The sequence below is a fragment of the Theropithecus gelada genome, chromosome 17 (genome assembly GCF_003255815.1).
Source record: "Theropithecus gelada isolate Dixy chromosome 17, Tgel_1.0, whole genome shotgun sequence".
In the NCBI taxonomy this organism is placed as follows: Eukaryota; Metazoa; Chordata; class Mammalia; order Primates; family Cercopithecidae; genus Theropithecus; species Theropithecus gelada.
The window spans coordinates 74,262,782-74,287,648 of record NC_037685.1 but is presented as its reverse complement, the minus strand read 5'-3'; the positions used below and the strand labels follow the sequence as shown (position 1 = coordinate 74,287,648).

Below are 24,867 nucleotides of genomic sequence, written 5' to 3'. Positions count from 1 at the left end.
GTGTGTGAATTAATGTCTCAATAAAGCTGCTTTAAAAAAATCCTCATAACATGATTCCAAATGGATAGATTTAAAAGTCAGTTAGGTACAGTTCAAGACAGGTGTGGTGGTGCATGCCTCTTGTCCCAGCTACTTGAGAGGCTGAGGCAGGAGGAACAGTTGGGCCCACTAGTTCGAGGTTACAGTGAGCTATGATCACACCATTGCACTCCAGCCTGGGTGATAGAGTGAGACCCTGTCTCTAAAAAAAAAAAAAAAAAAAAGAACAGACAAGAAAAAGATACTATTAAAAAGATGATTAGTAAACTGGAATATAGGCCAAAATAAAACGTATTGACTGACACAAAGGGACAAAAAGATGGAAAATACAGGAAAAATACTTAAGAGTTATACGGGACATGGTGAAAAGTCTGACAGACCTATAATGGGAGTTCTAGGAGGAGAAAATAGAGCAGAAGTAACAGCTGAAGAAATAACCATGACCCTCAATGTTCCAACAGAAAAACGATACTAACCAAGCTCCATTAGCCACAAGAAAGATACATAGAAGGAAATAGCACCTAGAAAATATCACACTTAAATTTTCGAAAATAAAAGCCAGGAGGAAATTAGAAAGGCAGGAAGATAAAGTCTCATTATAAAAAAAAGAAGATAAAGGCATTTTTCAGTCAAACAAAACTAAGGAAAAAAATCACCACAGAAGCTTCACACTAAAGGAAATACTGACTTTTTTTTTTAGATGGAGTCTTGCTCTTATCACCTAGGCTGGAGTGCAGTGGCACAATCTCGGCTCACTGCAGCCTCCGCCTCCTGGGTTCAAGTGATTCTCCTGCCTCAGCCTCGTGAGTAGCTGGGATTACAGGCACCTGCCACCATGCCCAGCTAATTTTTGTACTTTTAGTAGAGACGGGGTTTCGCCACGTTGGGCAGGCTGGTCTTGAACTCCTGACCTCAGGTGATCTGCCAGCTGTGGCCTCCCAAATTGCTGGGATTACAGGCGTGAGCCACCACACCCAGCCAATACTGACGTATTCTTTAGGTTGAAGAAAGATGACTTCTCAATGAAGCAAGGAGATGCCGAAAGGAGACAACCAAGAGAACTAGTGACAATATGGGTAAATGTAAAAGAATACTGACTCTATAACACAATCACATCCTCTAGGATTTAAAATTTATATAGAATCAACACATATGACAACAATATCACATAAGTTGATGGGGAGGGAAGTAGATTTAAAGTCCTTACATTGTTTGGGAGAGGTAAGGCATTGTTTTATTTTTTAAAAAGTCAGTAATTTAAGATAACTACTAAAAGAATACAAATATTAAGAGAGAATATTTGAATTATGAGAAATAATTAATTCACAAGAGCCAATAAAGATTAGAAAAAGAAAGATAACAAGTGGGAAAAATAGCCTTTACTAAAATATATCAGTAAATACAGTACATCTATATTACATACTCAAATTGAAATATAAAGATTGGTAGATTAGACTTAATAAAAATCAGCCATATACTGCTGATAGGAAACAGGTACTAATTATAAGAGCATTTAAATATTGAAAGTAAAGAATTGTGTGATGGGTGAATCCATTGGTCAGATAAAAAAAAGAAGGAAGAGACAGGACACTGGAATGCTGAGCAAAGAATTAGCTACTACAATTTATTAAATATCAGGAAAATAAACATTGAGGCAGGGTTAATTACCAGAGATAAATAAGGATGTTTCACAAGATAAAATGGTCAATCCACCAGGATCATATACAATTCTGAAATTATATGTACCTAACCCATATTTGTATGAAAAATGTGTAAAGCCAAAATAACAGAAGTAAAAGGACATGTAAAAAAAATCACAATTACAATGAGAGATTATAACATAACTCAAGAATAGAAGAACAAGCAAACAAATCAGTAAGGATACAGATTAGGGAAACAGGATTACAAAACAGGCCTAACTGACATATTTAGAACACTGCACATAATTTCAGAATGCACGTTTTTTCAAGTGCACACAGAATATTTACCAAAATTGACCATATGTTGGAGAATAGGGCAGGTCTCAAAAATTTCAAAGAAAAAAAATCATACATGCTATATTCCCAGGGGACTCCAAAATTCACCTAGAAATTAGCAACAAAAAATAACTAGAAAATATATTTGGAAAGTAAGAAATCCAATGCTAAATAACCCAAGATTCAAATAAAAAATTATAATGGAAATTAGAAAATATTTTGAACTAAATGATAATGAAAACATATCAAAGCTTACGAATCACAGTCAAAGCCTTATTTAGAGGGAAATTTATGGCTTAATAATCTAGTCAAGAAAAAGAACTGGCAATCAATTTATCTGAGAAACTATCTCAGGAGGTTTTTAAAAAGCAAATTAAATTTAAATAAAAAATAAAAGATACTACCAAAATAAACATAGGAGAGGAGAAGCTAAGGCAAAAAGTTGGTTCATTCAGTAGACTAATAGCCTAGATCAGGAATAAGATAACTTCTTCTGTAAAGGACCAGATAAATTTTTTTTTCTTTTTTTTTTTTTTTTTTTTTTTTTGGTCGTTGCAGACTTTATCGTCTCTGTGAAACTCTTTATCTCTGGCATTGTGGTGCTGCTATAGATAATATACAAATGAATAAGTATGATTGTGTCCCAACAAAACTTTATTTTATTAAAACAGACACCAGGCTAGAGTTGGCCCAGGGCTGGAGCTGGCCAGCCCAACAAAATGAGCCGTGGTCAGGGGTGTGAGTTTCTATGAAGAGAGCACGCTCACACAACTAAAATTAGGGCTGAGAAAGAGCTCATCATTACAGGTCCTATTAGACATTAGAAAGCTCATAAGAGATCATTGTGAACAACTTTAGGCCAAATAATTTAAAATTTTAGATGAAATAAACCCTAAGGAAAGAGCAACTTATCAAAACCAAATGCAAACTCAAAATAGTTCTCTATCTATTGAAGCCTTCCCTTAATGAAAATTCTAGATCCAGAATTCACCAGAGACTTCCAAGAAATATTTATGGAAAAAAATTACCTAAAATAGACAAATTCTGTAAAGTATTAAGAGACAATCCTCACCAAATCATTTTATGAGGACAGCATAACACTGAAACCAAAATTTGCCAATGACATTACAATAAAAGACAATTAGAGCTCCAGCTCGCTCACATTTACACAGATGCAAAAAATGATATACAAAGTTTTAGTAAATCAAATGTAGCCACCTACAAAAGAGATAACACACTATGAACAATTTGGGTTTAAGAAAAAAAGTTGGGTTTCACATTCAAAAATCAATGTATTTTTAAAATAACTTCCAAAAGAGGCTACCATGGCCTCTAGGAAGGAGACACTCACCTTGCCGCCGAAGCTGCCCAGCAGGAGGAGGAGCTCAGTTTGCGGAAGTAGACGCCCATGGAGGCTTCCGGCAAAGCAGAAGCCATAGCCTGAGCCCCTGGTTCTGTCTTCGGACGGCCACCAAGTCGAGACTGCGCTCAGCCAACAGCTAGTGCTGCCTGCACTGGCGTGTGCCGAAGTTTGCGCACGACTATGTACCAGAAGCGCGGGCTGCAGTTTGAAGGGCTGGCTGGCCTGCTGGGCCTCGGCCTTTTCTGCCTCTGCTGCCTCACCTTGGCCATGAATGCGTTTCGTAAGTCCAGGCCGTCACACCAGACACCCCGCTGACCTGGCCTGCCGCTAGGACCTGATGGTGACTGTTCGGACAACGGGCCGTTCACCACATGGTTAATAAATGCTGGCCAGCCTCTCCTGCGCTTGGAGGACCAAGTGACAGTCCACCATTTGCTATCCCTTTGTCTTCCCCCAAACCACTTCCAGCCAGGCAGAGGGAGTGTGGGCAGGGGACATCCGGAGTGGCGGTGAGACGGGGGTCAACATGTAGTAATGGGATGCTGGGTTGTCTGCCCATGCTGGAAGTGCTGAGATCTCTGCTGTTTGGGCCTCTTCCCAGTAGCAGCCTGTTGCTCTTGTGTCCGAAGCTGGTTCCTTCCTGTGGGTTCTTGGTCTTGCTGACTTCAAGAATGAAGCCGGGGACCTTCCCTGTGAGTGTTACAGCTCTTAAAGGTGGCACCCACCCAAAGAGCAACCAGCAGCAAGATTTACTGTAAAGAGCAAAAGAACAAGGCTTCCACGGCCTCAAAGATGACTAGAGAGTTGCCGCTGCTGGCTTGGTGGTGGGTGGGGGGGGGGGGTGACCAGCTTTTATTCTCTTATTTGTCCCTGCCCACCTCCTGCTGATTGGTCCATTTTACAGCGTGCTGATTGGTCCATTTTACAAACCTCTAGCTAGCCACAGAGTGCTGTTTGGCACGTTTTACAATCCTAACCACAGAGTGCTGATTGGAGCATTTTATAATCCTCTTGTAAGACAGAAAAGTTCTCCAAGTCCCCAGCTGACCCAGAAGTCCAGCTGGCTTCACCTCTCATTCTTAGATGCCTTCATAGGGTATTTCCATAGTATACAGTTGCAGCGTGCTTGTGGGGCCTGCCCACGGTGACAGATCTGGAGAACTACAAGGCGTTCTGTGGCTCCTCAGCGGTGCTCCCCGCAGTTGCGGAAGGTTGGAATTCTATCACAGACTATAAGCGACTTCTGGATTCTGAGACAACCCACCTTATGTGGGACATCAGGCTTCAAATGGTGGTGGATATGTGTCATTTGACTCATGCCCTACACATTCCTTTGAAATCTTCAAGATAGAGAAATACCAAAGAGACTGAAACTGCTAAGAGAAGCAAACCCAGAAGGGAAGTCAGGCAAACAGGAAGAGGCAACTCTTCCCTTTTGTGTGATTTGCAAACTGAGCAAAGCTTTCCAGAAAGCCTTGAAGATCCTGCAGTTCTTGACAGTGACCCAAGAGTTAGACTCTAACAGTTCAGGATGTTGTGGTGGGGCTTCATGGCCTGAGCTGCCAAAATTGATTAAACGTTTCTGCAGTATATGGTATAGTCTGACCTGAGAAAGATGTGGATTACCGTAGTACTCGAAGATCGATTCCTTTGCATTTTTCAGAGAAGAGCCTAGAATTCTACAATATCTGTAATTATATGGACTTCTTTTGTAAGGAGCTCTTTGTAGTTTACCAGATAGTCATTTTATGCCTGGAATTGAAGTGTAATAAACTTAGTCTTACTGAATTGATCACGGATGATATACGTAAAGGCAGTTTATTGTTTAGTGAGGCATTCTTTGGGTCTTCTCATTCAAATGATAGACTGTATCCTACAGAAATAAGTGTTTTAATATGTAAATTTTCTTAACTATCAGAGAAGTCATTTCATTAAACATTTTTAATTAATATCAAAGTGGGATATTGATAGGTTAGGAAGGTAAAGGAAGCAACCTTTGTAGTCTGTCACTTTCCCTCACAAATTACTGATGTTTTCTTAAAGTTAGCCTCACAGTCCACCTTATGTTGTACACATATAACGTTTTCTAAACTATGTACCATGGTTTCACTTGCTTTGGAATCTTTAAGTTCAAACTTCCCCCCGACCCCTCATCCTTTAATTCGTCTTTTCTATTTTCGTTCAATTTATATTATTCAGCATTCTATAGCCATGTAAAATTCAGGTGTTTTTGCTTATTTACATACCTAGCAACATTTTCACCAAATGCCTGATAGTCTGCCCAGATTCAAAACTATACAACATAATTAGAAGGAGAAATTTGATATGTGAGTATCAGTGGCAAATTTAAGAATACACGTCTTGTAACAAGGGGGTCTTTATTCTCCAGCTGATTTTGCATTAAGGCTCACTGCTACCAATTTTTTAAAAAAGAGGAGGCAGAAATCACAGATGTAAATGTAAAATTGTTGTATCCTTGGTGAAGAATTAAGAAAAAAACAAAAGCTTAAAACTACTTTGGAGCAGATAAAACCATCTACAGCCCGATTTACCCTACTGGTAACCAGTTTACAACCCCTGGAATGGGTTTTTGTTTTATTTTAAAAGCCTGTGTTGTTTAACAATCAACTTCAAAATTGAGATAGTCATCACTTTTTCATTGTGGAATATATGGTAATTCATGCTTTGAATAGCTAGGCTTTAAGTATCCTATGCCCTTCTCTGTTATGAAGATGGAAGAGGCCACTTATGACTGCTTCTCTCAAGGAGTTGTAGAAATAAATGACAGTCGGAGAGGGGAGACTGAAAACAAAAAAATCAAAAACAACAAAACAAAAACCTCTTTGTTCGCAAAGAATAGAAAGCAATATCCTTTATCTATTAAAGAATACCTATCCAAACCTACAGCAGTCGTCACAGCTGATGGTAAATTGTTGAAAGATTTTGCTCTGAGATTTGAAATGAATCAAGGACTCTTGCCATCACCACTTATATTCATGTTGTAATAAAGATTATAGCCAGTACAATGCAGCCAGAATAAGAAATAAATATTTGAGAGTTGGAGAGGAAGAAATAAAACAACCAGTTGCTTTTTTCTTTTTATTCTAGAAGGTAAGATTATATATGTAGAAAGTTCAAAGTAACCTAAAGCTATTAAAATTTATAATTTATAAGTACTAGTTTCATGGTAAATACACCAGTTATATATCTTTGTGCTAGTAAAAAAGGAAAACAAAACTTTTAAAGAGATTCCATTTGCAATAACATCCTATTTATAATAAATATGAAAAAAATCTAAAAATATATATATGTAAAACCTTTACATAGGAAACTATAAAACATTACTGAGATAAGTTAGAAAATATCTAAATAAGTGGAGAGATATACCATACAAGGGGTCTTCACAAAGTTCATGAAAAATGCGTATTATGAAAAAACTAAAATAAACTTGTACTAACTTGTTATAACATATCTGAACCGAATCCTATTTGATGCACTAAGAAGTATAAGATGTCAGTTTGAAAAGAGCTTCTTTCAGGGAAATAATTAAACTTGTTTGTGCTCTAATCAAAGAAGACCAACCACAGCAGAAACAATAGTCAATACCATCTCAATTGGTTCAGCTTACACAATCCTGACTAATAAAAATAAAAAAATAACGTTGAACAAACTTTCCACTCAATAGATGCCAAAACCATGTGCCCAGATTAGCTGCAGACAAGAGCAGAACTTTCAACGAAAGTTTTAAAACAACTGAGATCAAGATCCTGAAGTATTTCTTTGTAGAATTGTGACAGGAGATGAAACGTGATTTTACCAGTATGATCCTGAAGACAAAGCACAATCAAAGCAATGGCTACCAAGAAGTGGAAGTGGTTCACTCAAAGCCAGAGCAGACTGGCCAAGAGCAAAGGTCATGGCAACAGTTTTTTGGGTTGCCCAAGGGCCAAAGAACAATAATATCTCCTTATTATGGGAGTATTTTGAGAAAGTTACCAAAGCTTTAGTAGAAAAATGCCTGAGAAAGCTTCACCAGAGTTCTTCTCCACCATGACGATGCTCCTATCTTCTTATCAAACAAGGGCAATTTTGTGAGAATTTCTATAGGAAATCATCAGGCATCCACTTACAGACCTGATTTGGCTACTTCTGACATTTTCTAGGTGTTTTGTTTTGTTTTTTTCTTATCTTAAAATATCTTTAAAGGGCACCTACCATTCTTCAGTTAATATTGCAAAAAATGACTGCATTGACATGATTAAGTTCCCAAGACCCTCAACTCTTTAGGGATGAGCTAAATGGCTGATACCATCACTTATAAAGGTGTCTTGAACTTGATGGAGTTTATATTGGAAATAAAGTTTATACTTTCCACAAATGTTTTGAAGTACCCTTGTATACACATATTGAGTCAATACTGTCAAGATAACAATTTATCTAAATTGATTTATCAATTCAGTGCAATACAAAACAAAATTTTTGCATACATTCACCTAATAACAGAGCACCAAAATACATGGAGTAAAAGCTGACAGGAATCGAAGAAATAGACAATTCAACAATAATAGCTGGAGACTTCAACACTTCACTCTTAATAATGGACGGAACGACTAGACAGAAGATCAACAAGGAAATAGAAGTCATGAACAGCTCTGTAAGCCAGCAGGAGCTAACAGACATCTATAGAATATTCCACCCAAAAGTAGCAGAATAAAAACTCTTTGCAAATACACATAAAACATTCTCTGAGATAGAACACATGTTAGGACATAAAATAAGTTTCAATATATTTTAAAGGATTAAAATCATACAAAGTATATTCTCTGGCCATAATGGAATGAAATTAGAAATCAATAACAGAGGGAAATTTATAATATTTATAAATATCTAGAAATTAAACAACACACTTCTGAATAACCAATGGGTTAAAAAATAAAACACGAGAGACATTAATTTGAGTTGCATGAAAACAAAAATACAACATACCAAAACTTAAGGGAGGCTATGAAAGCAGTGCTTAGAAGGAAATTTATAGCTATAAGTATCTGTAGTTTAAAAAAGAAAAAAGATCCTGAATCAATCATCTAATCTTTTTCCTTAAGAAACTAGACAAAGAATAGTAAATTAAACCCAAAGCAAGCAGAAGAAAGGAAATACTAGATCAGGGTCTAAATAAATTATAGTCTTTTCAACAAATAGTGAACTGAATATGTACATGCAAAAAGATAAAGTTGGGTATGTACCTTATGCCATATTTTTACTCAGAATATATTTACTCAAATATAAGTTTACTCAAAATGTATTGAAGACCTAAGTTATGGACAATGAAGATAGCTTAGGTATCTTCCTAGGTTGTATGACCTGCTTCAGGGAAGAAGGGCAGAGGAAGGTGACAGTGATCTTCCTGCTTCTGCAGTTTTCTCAAATGTCTTCAGCTTAAAATATTGTTAAGTAGTGTGTCCTGAACCCCACTGTCAACTGGAGAATCATGGAGTTTGTAAATTTGGAAAGAAGAGCTTTTTTTCTTATAAAGAATTGCAGCCTGGCCGGGCGCGGTGGCTCAAGCCTGTAATCCCAGCACTTTGGGAGGCCGAGACGGGTGGATCACGAGGTCAGGAGATCGAGACCATCCTAGCTAACATGGTGAAACCCCGTCTCTACTAAAAAATACAAAAAAACTAGCCGGGCGTAGTGGCGGGTGCCTGTAGTCCCAGCTACTTGGGAGGCTGAGGCAGGAGAATGGCGTGAACCCGGGAGGCGGAGCTTGCAGTGAGCTGAGATCCGGCCATTGCACTCCAGCCTGGGCGGCAGAGCTTGACTCCGTCTCAAAAAAATAATAATAAAATAAAATAAAGAATTGCAGCCTGCAGGCTGGCTGTTCCACAGGCTGGGAAGTGTAGCCTCCCATAGAAACTGAAAGCAGGCACTTCAAGGGAGAGAAGAATGAGACAGAAATGTATGCTGAATGGGTTAGCTAAGTATATATATTCAACAGGTTTTAAGAGGAGCTATGGGCCAGGCACATTAGCCCATGCCTATAATCTCAGCACTTTGGGAGGCCGAGGGGGGTGGATCAAAGGAAGGATTTCTTGACATTCCTCTGAAGCAGGTCATAAGACCCTCATGTGGGAGGTACCCTCCCTCTACCAGGAGGAAAGGAATATCCTTATCTCTGAAGGCAAAGGGACACAGAGAAGAAACTGAATAAACAGGCCTTGCTAAGTTCCCCCAATTTGTTACCATTAGATCATACTCCTTGCCCTATCATATTTCTTCATGATGCTCCACTCTTCATCAAAATGACTGCAAAAACATTCAAGTTTACCTGTTTCTTTGGTCTTCATTTCCCTATGAAGGCTTCTGTGTCACATAAAACTTACATTAAATAAATATGTATGCTTTTCTCTTGTTAATCTGTCCTTTGTAATAGGGAACTCTCCCATAAACCAAATATGGAGAGAGGAAAAAATATTTTCCTCCTCAACAAGACAATTACAATGCAGTGTGTTAAAAGCTGTAACAGTAGCCAAGAGCCTTAGGGACATGCCTGAGTGTGTTCCATTTCAGCAGCTATTTAGGGATACTTTGAAAAGGCCTAGGCAATAATTGGCCCACACTGTAGACTTCTAGGAACTTCCCATCACAGTCAGGGCAGGGACCTTGGAGGGCAGAAACGATGATGGTGAGTTGCCTAATGTGGTAATATCCTAAGTTACAACTGCAGGTTCAGTTCAAACCCTTGAACTGTGGGACCTACAAACAAGCAGGCAGCTGGTGCCAAAGCACAATACATTTTGATTTGACGAGATGATCCTTGTTTGTCTTTCCTACTAGGCCAGCTGACACATTAGCCTCTCTGTTGCTTAATGACGCAGTTGTTATTGTTGCTTTCCAAAGTGAAGCATCACGTGGATATACAGATGTGTGCAAAAAATATTTATGGCCTCTCCCAATGAAATACATGTCACGGCAAACTCTCCCACTGAATGCATTCACTTATAAATGTCACTCCACCCCTCATTTGCCAAGAAATAAGGGTCCAGGAATGGCAACATGACCCTATAAAGACATATAAAATGCACACTGTGAATTAGTCCTTAAAGATGAAAGGCTGTGTGCTTGGAAGTACTTAAATCATTGTTGAAATTTCAGATTTCTCCTGCTTGAACTGTGCATGCTGACTGTGATTCATCAGGGCCTCACTCCTGTTCGGCTTCAGACATGCTGAGAAATGACCCAATAATCCCAGAGGAAGATGAGCCCATCCGTTCTCTGAATTTTCAGAAACTCAATACATATATCTACTAAGAAAGTAAGGCCGTAATGTCTCGTCATGGTGGCCTGTTGTGTCAGGGTTACCAGCCCAGGACCCAGGATCAATAGACACTGAACCAATGACTTTGTCTATGGATTGACAGAGGCCTTGTATCTCAGGGAGCTTTATGTGAGCATCACATGAAACAGTGCTGCACACGAGTCTGCATGTGTGTGCATGTGCATGCGTAGCCATCCACTGTTATGAAGCCCTTATTTGCAAATCCTCCAGGCATAAACTGAAAAGGAAATTCATTCAAAGGAGACAATAAAGAATTGGAAAGTGCTTTCCAAGCTGTAAAACACATGCTAATGATGACTGGTAGTTGCCATTTTATTATTAGTGCCATTTAAATCTTTGATTGTCATAATTAGTTATCATCATCAACATATATAGAGGAGAATTTTTGTTATTTAAAAAGCTGCAACTTGAGTTATTTTCAGGACTAGAACTATCTTTAAGACAGACAGCCAAATCATGAGTGAACTCCCATTCATAATTGCTACAAAGAGAATAAACTACCTAGGAATGCAACTTATAAGGGATATGAAGGACCTCTTCAAGGAGAGCTACAAACCACTGCTCAAGGAAGTAAGAGAGGACACAAACAAATGGAAAAAAATTCCATCCTCATGGATAGGAAGAAGCAATATCATGAAAATGGCCATACTGCCCAAAGTAATTTATAGATTCAATGCTATCCCCATCAAGCTGCCATTGACTTTCTTCACAGAATTAGAAAAAACTACTTTAAGTTTCATATAGAACAAAAAAGAGGCCATATAGCCAAGACAATTCTAAGCAAAAATAACAGCTAGAGGCATCATGCTACCTGACTTCAAACTATACTACAAGGCTACAGTAACCAAAACAGCATGGCACTGATACCAAAACAGACATATAGACAATGAAACAGAACAGAGGCCTCAGAAATAATGCCACACATCCACAACCATGTGATCTTTGACAAACCTGACAAAAACAATGGGGAAAAGATTCCCTATTTAATCAACGGTGATGGGAAAACTGGCTAGCCATATGCAGAAAACAGAAACTGGACCCCTTCCTTACACCTTATACAAAAATCAACTCAAGATGGATTAAAGACAAACGTAAGACCTAAAACCATAAAAACTCTAGAAAAAAACCTAGGCAATGTCATTCAGGACACAGGCATAGGCAAAGATTTCATGACTAAGACACCAAAAGCAATGGCAACAAAAGTCAAAATTGACAAATGGGATCTAATTAAACTAAAGAGCTTCTGCACAGCAAAAGAAACTATCATCAGAATGAACAGGCAACCTACAGAACGGGAGAAAATTTTTGCAATCTATCCATCTGACAGAGGGCTAATATCCAGAACCTATAAGGTGCTTAAATAAATTTACAAGAAAAAAAAAAAAAAACCATCAAAAAGTGGGCAAAGGATATGAACAGACACTTCTCAAAAGAAGACATTTATGTGGCCAACAAATATATGAACAAAATCTTATCATCACTGGTCATTAGAGAAATGCAAGTCAAAACCACAATGAGATACCATCTCATGCCAGTTAGAACGGAAATCATGAAAAAGTCAGGAAACAACAGATTCTGGAGAGGATGTGGAGAAACAGGAATGCTTTTACACTGTTGTTGGGAGTGTAAATTAGTTCAACCATTGTGGAAGACAGTGTGGCAATTCCTTAAGGATCTAGAACCAGAACAGCCATTTGACCCAGCAATCCCATTACTGGATATATACCCAAAGGATTATAAATTATTCTACTATAAACACACATCCACACAGGTGTTTATTGCAGCACTATTCACAATAGCAAAGACTTGGAACCAACCCAAATGCCCACCAATGATAGACTGGATAAAGAAAATGTGTCACATATACACCATGGAATACTATGCAGCCTTAAAAAAGGATGAGTTCATGTCCTTTGCAGGGACATGGATGAAGCTGGAAACCATCATTTTCAACAAACTAACACAGGAACAGAAAACCAAACACCACATGTTCTCACTCATAAGTGGGAGTTGAACAATGAGAACACATGGACACAGGGAGGGGAACATCACACACTGGGGCCTGTTGGGGGCTTGGGGGGCTAGGAGAGGGATAGCATTAGGAGAAATATTTAATGTAGATGACCAGTTGATGGGTACAGCAAACCACCATGGCACGTGTATACTCTATGTAACAAACCTGCATGTTCTGTATATGTATCCCAGAACTTGAAGTATATTTTAAAAATTAAAATTAAAATAAATAAATAAAAACAAAAAAAAAATTTTTAAAAAGAGCAAGAAAGTGCTGTACTAGAAATTTTTTGGTGTAGAAACTAAGGCCCTAATAATTTTATCCTAAGTAGACAGAGAGATAAGCAAATTTAAGGAAAAAGACAACCAGAAAAGAGATGAGAAGAGGGCTAGAGGCTGGGGACTGCGGAGTCAAAGGACTTTTAAGAATTAAATGTCTGGCTGGGTGCAGTGGCTCACGCCTGTAATCCCAGCACTTTGGGAGGCTAAGACGGGTGGATCACGATGTCAGGATTTTGAGACCAGCCTGGCCAACATAATGAAACCCCATCTCTACTAAAAGTACAAAAAAAATCAGCCCGGCATGGTGGCAGGAGCCTGTAATCCCAGCTACTCGGGAGGCTGAGGCAGGAGAATTACTTGAACCCAGAAAGCAAAGGTTGCAGTGAGCCGAGATAGTGTCATTGCACTCCAGCCTGGGCGACAGTGTGAGACTCTGTCTCAAAAAAAAAAAAAAAAGAACTAAATATCTTCAATCCAAATCTAAGTTGTGTAATGCCGCAATATAAATCCTTCTCATTGCCCTAATACTTCAGGAAGCCTCTGCATTCCTGACTTTATCGGTCAGAAAGTATCTGAAAGAATGAAGGAATCAAGGTGGCACTGAACAAGGGGTGACAATACAGAAAAGAATCAGAGAGCACGATATGTCAAGACAGTTCCTGAAACTGGTCTGTTTTGGTTGCAGCAGAAATTCAGAGCCAAGAGTTACTAGAAGAAATGTAAATTCATCCAACAGGGTCTTTCTTCCTCATGGGGCAGGGCGAATGGTAACATTGTATGCTCGCCATTGTTCTTAACGCTCCACTTGCAATAGTTTATTGAATCAGCACCCCAAACTTATACAGGTATTATTATGCCCATTTTACAGACAAAAACAGAAAAAACAAAAAACAAAAAAAAAACCAGAGAAATTAAGTAGCCTGCACCAGATCACGGTGAGTAAGAAGAGTACCCAAATGTAGGATCTGGGCTGATGGACTCTAGCACTCACGTTTTTGTTCACTATACTCTGAAGCCAATGTCACTTGAATCTCAAAAGTCAAAAGGATCCCAGATGATATCTGGGGTACAAATATCTTGTGATTAACAGTTTTCAAATGAGTGAACTTGGGGCTGAGCTGAGTTTTGATTGCAGAGTGTTTCCGTGTTCTTGGAAACCAGAGTCAGATCAGTGCTCACAAACAGAAGCCCCATTAGCCCGTGAAGGAGAGCGCCCACTGGGACAGCCCTGGCGTGGAGGGCGTGCATCGTTCCCATCTATGGGAGCCAGACCAGCACTAGCCAGATGTTAGGAATGTGAAAGGGGAGCAGAGGAACTGACCCTGATCTAGAAGAGTTGCAAGCCAGATCCAGGAAAGTCCTGAGGAAGCCAGTTCAAGTTGAGCTGGACCTCTAAGGCCCAGGCAGTTTCCACAATTACCACCTCTTTCCTTGGCTTGCAATGATGAACTTGAGAAACCTGGGGAGGCCCAAGGAGTCGGGTCTCTAGAAGCCTGGGGTGGTCAGTGGGGGTCTGTGGGTGTGCCCTCAACCACCAGGGAGCAAGCAGAAACTTGTGTCAGAGAGATGTAGTGGAGACGTGTTGGCGAAGCAGTGAGGACCCAAGGAGCAAAGACCAAAACAAGAACTGTGAGAGGGATATGTGAGAGTTGTTTGCATTTGCTTCCCCAGCCCTTTGGCATAGTAAGGCTGGGCCAATTTAAATGGCTCCCTCCAGAAATGGCAATAATGATTACGTGGTTGCATTTGATTTTTCAAGGCACTCTGACTGGTTTAGACCTCTGAGTCTACAACCAGCCATCAGCCAGGCCTGCTTCCAGAAGCAGCATCTTCTGGAAACTAAAGGGACTTTTCTCAGAACACTTTTAAGAATCCTGAGATTTCAGAAATTGGGAAGATAAAATTATTGTGAGATAAGAATACTGTTATTTAGCAAGTGGCATTCGTGTTAAAATAAATTAAAAAAAAAAAAACAATGATGTGTGTGGAAAGGTGGATCAGCAGCTTTATAAGGTGTAGGTTCAGGGGCTAATGAAGGCGTAGTGCTCCCCAGTACTGTCCCGGCCTCCTCATGGTGGCTGAATTTGCTCCATCAGTAATGTGTCTTCTCTCCAACGGCCCTCTCCAGTGCTCCAGCACAGAGTTTTCTGGAACATATCTATCCCCCAGCCCTGGACTTGTGTACTCAGCTCACTAGCTCCCCAGAAATAACAAGTACCTGGGGACCTCATAACTATTCAGCACTGGGGGAAGAGGGTGGTGGGGAAGGTGGATTTGGGCTAATTTTCTCCCTTTTTCCTGTTCTGCCAATACCTCCCATCCTAGAGAACAATCAGATGCCATCAAATGAGCAATAGAAACTAATATGGATTTAATGAAATGAGGGCCTTGGATTGACAGTCCTTTGTTTTAAGGACTCTCTGGGCTCTGGCAGCATAATTTATTCATAACCTGCTACTCCCCAGGAAGGGAAGACAGATGGTTTATCTATTTCCAAGTTGGAGGTTGGAAAACTAAGATCAATAGGCATGATCCCATGGCAAACACTGGTGTCTGGCTGTGCTCCAAACCCCTCTCTGCCTTTGTCCTCCTCCCACTCTACAGAATGAAAATGCCAGAGATTCATGTTACAAGCTTCCTCTGCAACTGAAGGCTGTGTAACAGAACTATGCCAGCAGGCCTCTGGGAAGGATTTCTCTTCTCTGATCACAGGTGGGAGGCATGCAAAGATAACACTCTTGTGTGACCCTCCTTCCTGCCTTTGGATGTTGTTAGGTAAGGATAACCCCGGAAGCTGTGGCAGCCATCTTGTGGCCATGAGGGGAAGGCCGGAGACCGGCTGCGATAACAAGCTGGTGCCTCGATGTCATGGAAGTGCTAAACGTACCCTGGCACCACCTTTGTCCAGACTTCTTGTTGACTAAATAAAATCCTTTTTATCGTCCTATTCTCTGTTACTTGTAGCCAAACACATTCCTTTGAATTTAGTTGCAGTAAATAGAGCAGCACAGATAATATCTGAAAATACAGAATGGCCGAATTGAGGTGGCAGGACAGAGGGCAGTGAGGGCCCAGCTAGAATAGGCTGGATGTCTGCAACACTTGCTGGGTGGCAGCAAGACATTTGCTTTGGACTCTTGCTTGTCATGCCTTGAGATTCCAATCACGTGCCAGCTGAGGCTGTAGTGTTAAGGGAAATGGCGGGAGATGTTTTGGATGTTGAGTTATGTTGGCTACTTCTTGAAGCTTTTGGCAAAGTCCTACAAGAAAAAGATGAACGCAGATTAGAGAAAATCTGTCAGGAGGGAGGGAAGAAAAGGAACTTTTCTGAGATGTTCTCTGTTAGTAGTCTGAGGTCTGAATTGACTGAGAGTTTCATAATTTGGAGACATGCTGGAGTCAGAAGCAGGGGAGTGTAGACATAACAAGAAATGAGACTGACGACATTCCCAAGTTCCCAAATTCCCCTCATCTGGCATTCTTCGACAGGCAAAGAGGGCAAGTGTGCTGGCAAAGGTCTGATCAAAATAGAGCCTCCCCACCTCACCTCTTATTTTGAATTGCTTCAGAACCACCACCATTAAGCCTATAAAGAGGCTAGACAGATGAAGCAGCCAGACCAGATCCTGGGCCATGGCCACCATGGAGGTGCCCTAATCAGATCTCCCTTCCAGGAAGAACTTGCAATGAGAGTGGTTAGCTGACAGCCTTTGGGATCCCACTCCACTTTGGAGTGGAAATCTTACTGTTTCTGAGCAGCTTCTAGACAATGACAAGTACAGCAGGCATCCAAGGGCCTGGCTATTTCTGCCCAATGTGGAGCTCTCCTAATGAGCTGCTTTGCTCTGCAGTTCCCTGTTGAGTTGGCAAAGACTTCTGCCAGATCTGTGTCATAGTCTGAGGATTTTCCTGCCCAATCCTACTTCTACCCCATCTCTTGTGACAGGTGTGAGATTTACATCATAGTCTGAAAGCTCTCCCGTTCCAATCCAGACTCCTTAACTTTTAACTTTCATAAGTGTCACCCCCTAAAAATAAATCGCTTGCACTCCTAACTCCATCTCAGTGTTCTGCTTCCTAAAGAACCCAAACAGACACATTGGTTGCCGGAATTGACTTGAAGCAAGATATCAGAAAGCCCAATAAGATTTTGAAGCAATTGCATTGCCAGATAGACCCTAAGGCTGCTCTGCAACAGGCTATGACCATTAAGCTCTGTTAAACTCCTAAGACAATATCAAGATCCCAAAACCTTGATCTAAAATGAAGTGAGCTGGAAAGGCTGTGCAATTTCTAAGTGGAGTGTCTTCTCTAATGTCTCAGGTGGGTCACAGGGGACATGAATAAGGAATATTTTCCCAAAGATCTGTATAATAGGCTGCCAGATGGGCTAACCAAGAAGTTTAATCCTTTCTCAACCTCATTATTCCAGATCAACAAAACTAGATATGTGGGAAAAAAAAAAAAAACAGTGGCCATTGTGTTGCCTATCATTCTTTTTTCCAATTGCAAATTTTAATGGAAGGTAAATTAAACTTCAGCATCATTGCATTTGAAGCAGATAAGTTTTCTTTTTATTTATTTATTTATTTATTTATTTATTTGAGATGGAATCTTGCTCTATCACCCAGCCTGGAGTGCAGTGGCTCAATCTCGCCTCACTGCAAGCTCCACCTCCCGGGTTCACGCCATTCTCCTGCCTCAGCCTCCCGAGTAGCCGGGACTACAGGTGCCCGCCACCACGCCCAGCTACTTTTTTGTATTTTTAGTAGAGATGGAGTTTCACTGTGTTAGCCAGGATGGTCTTGATCTCCTGACCTTGTGATCCACCCGCCTTGGCGTCCCAAAGTGCTGGGATTACAGGCATGAGCCATGGCGCCCAGCAAGTTTTCTTTTAGTTATCAACTGCTACACCATAGGAATCTACACTGAGATGTGATGGCATGGAGACTACAAATCACCCAGATGTGCAAGATTTGGTGCTGGCTACAGTAACAGGATGATCCTGTGGAGTTGTTCTCACTCAGATAATGGGCCACAGCATTCCACCCACAGTGGCTGTGGGAGAGGAAGGATATCTACAGATGGTGGGTGGCCTGCGGGATGGATTCTGGTAAGCACTTTGGCAGCCTATCCACATACATGCCCAACTTGCTCTTCACTTGTCTTCCTTCCACAGCTGAGGCTGAAAACCACAGATTTCTGCTTTCTCAAACTTTCTTTGCTGCTGAGACAGAGGAGAAGTCAGCCGGGGAAGCTTCTGGAAAGGTGTTTTTCTCTCTAATACTAGGAGAGAGGTACAAAGGGAGAGGTCTGTTCATCTCCCCTGCTTCCTTTCTGTAGTTACAGTCATCAGTCACATGAGAATTTGATATCTGCAGCTATGTTAGTTATCTTGTGACTGGGAAAAAGCAAGAGAATGGTAGAGACACAAATCCGGGCCCTGACACCTGGAACCACCCTCTCCAGACCTCTTGCTGGGTAAACAATAAATGTTCTTAAGATTTCCATCACGGCCGGGCGCGGTGGCTCAAGCCTGTAATCCCAGCACTTTGGGAGGCCGAGACGGGCGGATCACGAGGTCAGGAGATCGAGACCATCCTGGTTAACATGGTGAAACCCCGTCTCTACTAAAAAATACAAAAAACTAGCCGGGCGAGGTGGCGGACGCCTGTAGTCCCAGCTACTCGGGAGGCTGAGGCAGGAGAATGGCGTGAACCCGGGAGGCGGAGCTTGCAGTGAGCTGAGATCCGGCCACTGCACTCCAGCCTGGGTGACAGAGCGAGACTCCGTCTCAAAAAAAAAAAAAAAAAAAAAAAGATTTCCATCACTGCTAGTTGGGTTTTGAGTCACTGGTAAGGGAATGCATGCTAACTGATCCAGTTGCAGATTTCTCCAAAAGGACTCTCCAGTTATTTTTGTTACCTATGTATATCTACCCTAAACTGTAAATAATATATCTTCATGTGGATCATATAAAATATTAGAAAGTACATTAATGTCATAACATTGTGAAATCTTATTCCTATGCAGTTTCATGTTCACTAGTTAAAGAATATATCATCTATTCACTGTCACATTGTCCAACTCCAAATCACTTGTTCCATTGGAAGTGCTAATAAAATATCTAGTCCCATGAATTAGATTCCATCCAGTGGGCCAGGCCTAGAGCTGCTTTTTCATTCTTGCAAGTGATAGAGGTAAACAAAGCATGGCACCAGGACTCAGGCCCCTGGTATTGGGAGAGGACTTCCTGCTAAACCTAACTTTGCCACTGGTTTCTTCCATCATTTGCCCCATGAGAGGGACAGAGCTCTAGAAGTACAAAATGCTGTTATGCCTTCCTGCCAAGCAATTCCAGTAACTGGTGTGAGCCATCCAGAACAATGACTTTCCAATCCCTAATATTCTTTAGACATCATCCAGTCTAATGCCCTTACTACACAGATAACAAATTGAGGTCTGGAGCTATGGAGTGACTTGCTAAGCTCACCTTCACTATGTAACAACAGAATGAGGTGGGAAATTAAACCCAGATCCTTTTTTTTTTTTTTTTTTTTTCTTTTGAGACGGAGTCTCGCTCTGTCGCCCAGGCTGGAGTGCAGTGGCCGGATCTCAGCTCACTGCAAGCTCCGCCTCCCGGGTTTACACCATTCTCCTGCCTCAGCCTCCCGAGTAGCTGGGACCACAGACGCCCACCACCTTGCCCGGCTAGTTTTTTGTATTTTTTTTTAGTAGAGACGGGTTTCACTGTGTTAGCCAGGATGGTCTCGATCTCCTGACCTCGTGATCCGCCTGTCTCGGCCTCCCAAAGTGCTGGGATTACAGGCTTGAGCCACCGCACCCGGCCAAACCCAGGTCTCTTACTCAGTGCTTACTCTTACTCAGGAGCTTTATCTGTTTAACTTTTCTTTCCAAGTGGGCAAGACCCTGCACAACCTCTTCTTTTGTATCACACTTTTCAAGAGCTCTAATCCAGAGCAGTCATGATCATATCTAATAGATGTCCAATAAAGTTTTATTGAACAAATGAATGAATGGCTGTAGTCTAAACATGGGAGAATTGCTTTGTGACTGCTGAAGTCAGACTTAGGAGCTAAACATGTTTAGAAGTTTTTCATCCCAAATTATCCCACTGAAATGAAGCATTCTATTGCCACACTACAGGCATTTGACATCATAGGCACTTAATTAATACTTGTTGAATTGAACTAAATGGAACCGACTCTTTATGGGATCAAAAGTATCACAGACTTATACCATACATATTTAGAAAGACATCTTTGCGTTTCAATTACGTTATTAAACAGAGCTGCTGGAAAATGAAGCTTTCTAAAAATATGATGGGAGAAGACAAAGATGCTTACATTTCTCAAAAATATGTAAGAAAAAATGATTTCAAATATCATTTGCTCATGATTTCATTCATTAATTGAACTTTATGGAACATCTCATGTCTGTCAGTGCAGATTACAGGCATTGTGGGAGAGTCAAAGGTGAAACAGACACAGTATCTTCCTATTTCCAAAGTATTTCTATCTTAAAATGCAGATAAGATATGGATGTCTATATTCAATAAATAATTTGTTACAATAATTGGGTTATAAATACACATCTATGTATACACCATGAGCTCCCAGGAGAGGGCAGGCTCATGGACTTGGCCTTGGAAGGTGAGTGTCTCAAGCATCATCCACCCTGAGGTTTTGGTGGTGCTTGCTATGGTCACATGTCAGCATATCTTGACTTGGTAGCAGTTCTGTGAAAGCAAATAAAGGTCTTTAACATATCCTGGAGATCAGGGGCAAGTAGGTGGATGGCACATGGGGTGGGTCAGGAAAAGCTTCCTAAGGAAAGTGGTAATTGAGGTGACAAGAGAAGGATGAGTAGGAGATAAGCAGGTGAAAGAAGAATGAATAACATTCAACTTAGGAGAAGTAGCAGAAGGGAAAGAGGAGTCTGGGGCCAGGCAAGACTGGAGAGGCAGGCAGGGTTCTAAGCAGCCATGTTAGTGATATTGGCATTTGTCAGAAGAGAGGTGGAAAGCAGTTGAAGCATTTTAATTAAGAGGGCTTTTTGACATATATTTTAAAGTGCTTATTAGTGAGTCAAGGCTGAGATGATTTCTTTAACTACCTTGCAAGCTAATAATAGACTTTGGATACTGGTGATAGACTTTGCAAACCATTCTCACAAGAATTCCTTCTTCAGATTTGATGGTCGTGAGAAATTCCACAGGTCCCCTTTGCTGTTCATCATCAGAGACACTTGAGGGGCATTGGCAGTGATCTGGGTGCTGATCTGGGCTGGATAAAAGTGTAGTGCTGTGTTTGTATCATGATAAATTTAATGTATGCTGGCTCACGGCATCAACGCTTTATCAGAAGAATAAATGGAAAGTTATTCCGGGCTGAGAGGGTAAAGAGATCAGTTTATGGGAAAGAGAGCCTCCTTATGCACACATTCTCTAAACTACAGATCAAAAGCCAGAAGAGGAATGCTGACTATGAATAATGAAATCACACATGCAAAGGGTGGATGGAGTCAGACATCCTGACAATTTCTTTTTCAAGGAAAAATCAAGGCTTTTGCTTGATGCTGAATACTTTGAAGATAAGTGCTCTGAAGGCAGAGCGAGATAGCTATCACATTCAGTAGAGATAGGTGAACTTTCAAAATTGAGTTCATTTAAATAGCATGCGCTGGAGGGCCCCTCCAGACAAGGAGGGTCAGAGTGGCATTCACGACAGTTGAGGGACACTTTAATCTCAAATAACTTGGTTATTCCACAATGTCCGGTGGTTAGGGACTGAGCTGACCTTACCAAAGACTTTAAATTAAAAACCCAAGCCCATATCCTAAGTAAGAAAATTCCAAATGTGGTTGAATTGTCAGAAAAACAGCCCAACCAAAATCACACCCCAGGCAAGTACATTTCTTAAGGCTCACTCATTCCCCAACCCGTTAAGCTTCAGCCCTGCCTTCTCCCCACATTCAGTTGTAATAGAATCGCTGGTGCCCAGGTAGAGTAGCCAACCATGCCAGTGTGCTTGGTACTGTTGGGTTTTAGCACTGAAAGTTCTGCATCCTGGACTGCCACTCTAGTCATGGACAAAGTGTGTTAGTCAGTCACCCAACTGCAGTTACCAGTATTCTCTGATGGTCATACGCAGTGACCTGCTTGCATCCCCACCTGGCCTCTCAGCAGCTATGAATGTGGTCTGTCTCTCCCTCTCTTTCTCTTTCCTTTGCTAACACTTCCCTTTTAACCACTAGAATGTTCGTGCTTCTCATGATTCTGTCTTTAGCTTTCTCTTTTTCTCTCTTCACCATTACAGTGGGTTAAATAGCACTTCCCAACCCCAAATTCAGGTCCAACTGAGAACCTCAGAATGTGACCTCAGTTGGATCTAGGATCTTGCAGATATAAATAGTTAAGATGAGGTCCTGTGAGATTAGAGTGGGCCCTAGATCTAATGTGACCAATGTGCTTGTAAGAAGAGGAGAGGGTACACAGAGATAGGAAGACAGAGAGGGAAGAAGGCCATGTGGCTATGGAGGCAGCGATAGGAGTGATGTAGTTGGAAGTCAAGGAATGGCAAGGATGGACAGAAACTACCATAAGCTAGGAAGAGGCAAGGAAGAGTCCTTCTTTAGGGACTTCGGGGGAGCACAGCCCTACTGACACCTTGATTTCAAATTTCTGGCCTCCGGAATGTGTGAGAATAAATTTCTGTTGTTTCATGCTACCCCGCTTTGTGGTGATGTGTTATAGTAGCCCTGAGAAACCAATATAACGCTCTTCTTAAGTAATTTTATTCAACCCTCATGGCTTCTATTTCACCTACACTCCAGTGACTTCTTATGTGCTGGCCTGGAGCTCTTTCCTGAGATGGAGACCTGTGTTTCCAAGCACCTCCTGAAACAGTAGACACAGTAGAGCCAGGCATTCTGCACCTATTGTGTGTGTGTAGTACGTCTAACTCTGAGTTAGTCTCTTCCATATACCTCCTCTTCCCTTAATAACCTTTTCTCTAGGTTAATGGATTCACCAAACACCTGCCTCCCCAGTCTCAAATCTTGATGCTACCCTTGATTATTTCTCCTGCTCTACATTTATCTGTCCACTAAAACCTCACAATTCTCTTGCAGGAAATTCTCTCTGTAGAGAGTTGGGTGAGGTATAGGGTGTGTCCAGCTCAGGCGACCTCCACGGCTCGGTTTCAGACAAGTATTTGAGCAGGTCTGATGGCCTGGGGCCTGGGCTGGGGGCAGGAGGTCCAGCCAGAAGCCCATCTGGTAAGAGACGTGTATGAATTTTTGAGAGAATGGCCTACATATTTCTGGCTCACCAGCTTACGATAACCAAACAAAGTCACACTTCCCTTTTATAATCCAAATTATGATGGCAGAAGACTTCATCCTGCTTACCTGCAGGAAACGGGTCTTCCTCAAAGTGTCCATATGCTATTTCCTAAAGTTCCTGGAGGGACGTCTCATCTGTATTCACAAATCAAACTGGCACCTGCTGGCATCAGAAAGTGCATTAGGCAGGGCCCTTTCGGCCGTGTGTGTCAGAGCCCATCACAAACTCACTTATGAAAGACAGGAGAATAATGGGCTCCCATTGTTGAGAAAGATGCTGCAGCTTTTCATGTAATTAAAGTAGCAGTGGAGGGCACAGTGGCCTCAAGAGCCATGCGAGTGCTCAGCGCCTCCGCTGCGCTGCTTCTCTTTTCCCCTCTCTCATTTCTGTCTGTCTCTGCTCTCTTTTATGTACCAGCTTTGTTTTCTCTGTAACCCATGGCACACCACATGGCAGCCCTTGCTTAGCAAACCCAATGGAAAGGAAGCACCTTTCTCTCCCAACATCTATGAATCAATCCCAGGGACGGACTGGTGAACTCTATGTGGAACTCACACCCATGCCTGGGCTGTTGCTACGTGCAGGGAAAGGGGCATCGTGATTAGCCAGGCCTGGATCAGGAGCCTGTCTTTTCAGCTAGGAGACAAGGTCTGTAACTAGGGAGGAAGGAGCGGAAAGCCAGAATCAATTGCTACCACAGGCCACCACAGCATTGTCCTTTGTCTTCCTTTCCTGCTCTGGTTCCTGAATGCCCATGGCTGCTGCCTCCAGAGCCACATGTTAAAGCCTGGGCATTGCTGTCACGAGACTCAGAGAACAAGCAGCACTGCTTAAGTCCCAGTGACAAAGCACGTCACAAAGAAGAACCAAAGAGGATTATTTTATGCAACAACTCCTAGCCTGACAGCCAAGGGCCCCTCTTGAAACCAGCAGTCATATCAGGCAAAGGATGTGAGAGGAAGCAAGAGGGCAATATCCAGGGTGTGGAGCCATGTGAAGAGGAGGTGAAGGTCATCAGACTCAAGAACGTCAAGGACCAAGGACCAAGGTCAGCCTCATGGTCAGCAGTTCAGTCAGGACCAAATGGGACCAAGGGTGGGGAACTCAGAGATGGAACCAGCAGGTGGAGTCTTATTGACCCAGGATTTTTCTAAAAGGTTGAGGTGTGTATGTGTGTGTGTCCCCTTACAGAGTAGAATAACCCACATCAATAAGCAGTCAGTTCTAGACAGATTCAGATTCTGGGACATTAGTATTCCTGACTATTTCTGTCCTCCTCAAAGCATCAGGCCATGGAGATGCCCCTGGAATCCCATCGTAAGCGTTTACCTTGCACTTCCAGGCCCTGCTGCCACTTCTCATGGCAACAAAAACAAAGCACAATGCCCCATTTGGATCAGGGCCAGCAGAGAGTCAGACGGGGGTAGAAGCAGTGGTATGTGAGCAGGACTGCCTGCTCCTAGAGCGGGAGCCCAGGTACCACCCTTTGTCC

General features: G+C 41.7%; 1 long non-coding RNA gene across 1 annotated transcript in view; it reads right to left on the bottom strand.

Moving 5' to 3' along the window:
• Positions 1–15,435: 15,435 nt before the first annotated feature.
• The window catches only part of LOC112610791, a 50,040-nt gene continuing 40,608 nt past the window's right edge, over positions 15,436–24,867 (bottom strand). Inside the window, exons 2-3 of the long non-coding RNA XR_003116490.1 lie at positions 15,897–16,269; positions 15,436–15,607 (exon numbers count right to left, since the gene is read on the bottom strand). This is a non-coding gene — a long non-coding RNA (uncharacterized LOC112610791). The remainder of the gene's footprint in view (positions 15,608–15,896; positions 16,270–24,867) is intronic.